The following is a 4,425-nucleotide window of genomic DNA, read 5'->3' as shown; positions in this document are numbered from 1 at the left end:
CAGAATTGGCCGTTGTAGCTCACGAGGATCCGCGAAGGAATCGCACGCTGGCACTAACCGAAACCTGCGCCCTGCTCAAGAGCTGCGTGCGCGCAAACGATCGCGCGGGCTTTGAACGACTCGACGCCGCCGCCACTGATCCGAATCGTGTTGTGCTGAGCGAGCCGTTGGAATTGCGAGTGGACTCGTGTCATATGATGGGCGGAGTACGACCGACTGCGCGTCGTGTAGGTCGCCTCGGCGTCATGACGCGCGACGCAACCGTTCAATTGATCAAGCGCGTGACGTTGCCCGAGCGAAATCGTCCGGTGACGTCGACTCGTGCCAGTCTGTGCAGACGCATGCCGATGACCTCGCGACACGATCCGATAACGCGCGTGTGATTTCTCACAACGCGCCACAACGGTGGCGCGCGACGTTGAATCGATGGATCACTCAGGCAAAGACGAAGATATATCAACGAGCGCGACGCGACTGACGGCGGACACAATTCGCGGCAAGCTCCTGCACGCGCACGGTCGTTGGTCGGTGATCGAGCCGCGTTTCGCTCAAGCTACGGTTCACCGTGAGAACGATGAATCGATGGTTGCTGCGTGGCGGCGAAAGGACGCAACGACGACACAGCGGCGACGACGCCGCCGGCGCGACAACGACGACATCGTCGACGATGACGATTACTGCTAACAACCGCGCAACGCAAAGCAACGCCGTCGCGCCAATGCTCAATCCAACCAAGACATTCGTGCGACAATGCGACGATGACGACGACGGCGGTGGTGGCGGCACGAGTCGCGGCAAGAGCATCGCTGACGTGTGGCGGGAGATTCGTTGAACCTACGAGACGAATCGACCCGATATCGTGCACGCCTACGGCGGTTCGGCTGACACGCTGACAGCGATCAATGACACGTACGAGTCGCTGGTGAATACACCGTGCAATCTAGTGCTGATTACGCATTACGACGACTCGACTATGGGCGAGTATGCGACGAACGCGCGAGTTCTGGCCGAACGGCACGGCTTGGTCATTCTTTCGCTCTGCTGGATGCGGCGATCGAATAATATGCGCCACGCAATCTCGTCCGCCGAGGTGAAGCGGTTTCACGCTTACATCGCCGATTCGTATATGGATTCGGACGACGACGACGACAACGACGAGGCCGCTCGTGATTGTCGCGACGAGTCGTCCTCCCGTTCGTCGAACGCGGTCACGAATTCGAGAGGCAGTGACAGGATGATCACCATCACCGCCGCCGCAGCAGCCATCACCAATGGTGCAAATGTTCATCAAAGATCGATTCCGCGATTGTTTCGCCATTGCGACACGTCCTATGAGCGCGATGAGTACAACGCGTCGTCGTTGCGTCAGCGCGACAACGAAGACAGCGACGAAGAAAACGACGAGGGCGATCATACGCGTCCGGGACTCGAGCACACCGCGGTGTCGGTGATTCGTGCTACGCATCATCGAGCCTGGCATCAATCAGCCGCCCGTCGCTACATACATCATCGTCCGTGCCCGTTGCATAATCGTTTGTTGGGTCAGTTCTTCGGCAAGATACTGTACTACGTGCGAGAGTTTGTAATCTACGATCACACGGGAATGGCGTTTCACAAGTCGTTTCGCGTGATCGACTCGGCCCGCGTGGAACGTATGCTCGAGTCGATCGTGCAAACACCAGATGCGACAACTCGGCCCACCACCACCGTCGCGAACTAAGACCCAATCGATCGATAGCACCGGCGATAACCCCCGATTTTATTTGTATAACGCGCAGTATGGAACAATAAAGACCCACGCAATTATTACGCAATTTCAGATTGTTTTTTTAGCTACATTCGCTAACTTCTAGGCACAATATGTTTCAATCGCAACACGCGGAAAGGCGTCGCGACGACGATGCATCAATCGCGATTCGTCGATTTCGACTGATCGGCGCGGTGATACTGCTGCTGGCCGCGTGCGCTGCAGCGTTTCTAGCGCTGGCGCGAGCCATCGACGCCGCGGTAAACGCCGACGCGGTGTCGAGAAAACGCGCCAGATCGCCATCATGCAACAAGGATGACGATGAGGTAGGAGGAGGAATGTCCAAGAGACGACGTCCGTTTGGCGACGATCGGCTGCGACGGTTTCGTCGCGCGACGATCGAACTGCCGGACCGGTCGTCCGATACGCGCGATTGCGACGATCTGGGACACGCTTGCGAGTGTATGGTCTCGGACGGTTACGCCGCGTGCCTCGAATGCGCGGAATCGCGCAGCTTGTCACTGCGCGTATGCGCTCACGTGTCCGCCCCGGTGACCGTGCACATGACCGACTACGACTACGGCGAGCGTCTAGGCACGGATCTCACGCTACGCGCCAACACGTCCGCGGGTTACTGCGTGAGCGAGTCGCTGGCCGCGCGACTGCGCAATCTCAACGAGCCGGATCGCGCGGCGAACAGCGAGATCGGCCGGGCCAGGCGCCAGTGTCACGTCGCCAACGCCGATTGGATGCTCGTGCGCAAGCGAGCCACTCAGGACGCCTCCGTCGGCTCGTTCAACTTTGCGTGTCGATCACAGATGTCTATACTATACTAGATTGCTAACTTCGATCTATACAAGAGCTGTGTCCCGCCTATTTTCCGGTTCGGCCATGAAGACCGCCAAAACATGGCGGCGGTGTGTGTTTGTAGTGCGTACGTGAGTATCCGATGCGTGTGTAGTACTGTATGTACTAGTAATGTGTGCTGTACTGTAAGTATGTGATACCTGATGTGTCTACACTGATGTGTCGTATCTACTGCTATTTATATTAATAAAACTGCAAATATATAAACGAGATAATGACAAGTACATGTTGCATTGTTAATTGCAATAATACGAATAAAAAAGGATATCACTTATTTAAGTAAGTAGAACACATTTATATATAATAAATGTTATATATAATAAATGTTATATATAATAAAACCTCGGTTTGTAATATGTGAGGGTTATCTTGCAATTAAACATTGTTAATATTATTAATATTATTAATATTAGAATTATTCACTTACAAAAACAACGAAAGATAGAAATCCTGCAAGTAATAGACACAAATTTACAAAATTAATATTATTTAATAACACATAAGTTGCATTTTATTCTTTATATGTATGTAAAAAATATTAATACAAATACTTTGACATATTTTGAACTGTATATATTCAATTTAATTTTAACCTTTACCAAACACTTAGATTAGTAACACCTTATTAATACACACATCTTTAAATGATATTCTTTCTTGTTCGTATTTTTGAAATTTACAATACTTATTCGGCATTATCTCGTTTGTAGATTTGCAGTTTTACTAACATAAATAGTAGTAAACACATCAGGTGTCACATACGCACTACCACGCACTACTACATACGCATCGGGTATTCACATACAACACACACCGCCGCCATGTCTTGGCGATCTTCATGGCCGAACCGGAAAATGGGCGGAACACAGCTCTTTTGAGAAGTTAGCAATCTAGTATAGTATAGACATCTGTGGTGTCGATGCAAGTATCCGCATCTCATGACGAACGTGAGCGGCCGGCTCTCGGCGTGCTCGCGCGACATCGGTTGCGGTGACCACGGTCGCTTGGACGAGGCGTCTCGCGCGTCCGACGTCGATCCGTTCGTGAACGGACGATGCGAGTGCGAGGACGAACGGATCTCCGAGCGTGACGACGTGATCGGTCCGTTCTGCCGGGAAGCCACCGTGGGCGAGTGGCCGAGGTTGCTGCCCGAGCCCCGCTATGGTGACGACGGATTTCTCGATCTGTCGTCCGCGTTTGTGGACGCGGGATTTCGCGCCGTGATTGAGCGCGAACGGCGCGACAGCAAGGACGCGCCGGTGCGACTGGTCGATCCGTGCCAACCGTGCCCGATAGTCGCCACGGACGACGGAAGCGCGTACTTTTGCGGCGACGAGTTCGATATCGCGGAATCGAGCGACGGCGCGCCGACGATCGCTCGAGCGTACATCGGTGTGCGTCAAGAACGCGATTACTTGCGGGGCAATGGCGGTTAATTCCCGAACGCGTGTCTGCGCCTATCGTCGAACGAGGGACTCGTGAACGATCGGTTTCTCCTGCAATTCATGACCGGCGAGACGACGACCGCGCGTAAACGCGACAACGAGCGCGACGGTTTCGCATTGGAGATTGGCGTATTGTTCGATCGGGCGATCGCCCAGCGATGGTTCGGCAACGCGAGCGACAGCTTCGACGAGTCGCCGAGTTATTGTCGATTCGCGCGTTCGCTCGTCGCACCGAAGAACGACCATCTGCGCGACCTGGCGACGATCTGGACATTCAATCATCCGTCGATCGCGAGACATCGTCGCCTGGTGTGCGAATCTCTGCGATCGTTCTGGGGCGACGCGACGCACACCGATCTGGCGTTC

The sequence above is a fragment of the Harpegnathos saltator genome, unplaced genomic scaffold, assembly GCF_003227715.2.
Source record: "Harpegnathos saltator strain DR-91 unplaced genomic scaffold, Hsal_v8.6 scaffold367, whole genome shotgun sequence".
In the NCBI taxonomy this organism is placed as follows: Eukaryota; Metazoa; Arthropoda; class Insecta; order Hymenoptera; family Formicidae; genus Harpegnathos; species Harpegnathos saltator.
Note: the sequence above shows the minus strand (reverse complement) of the source record.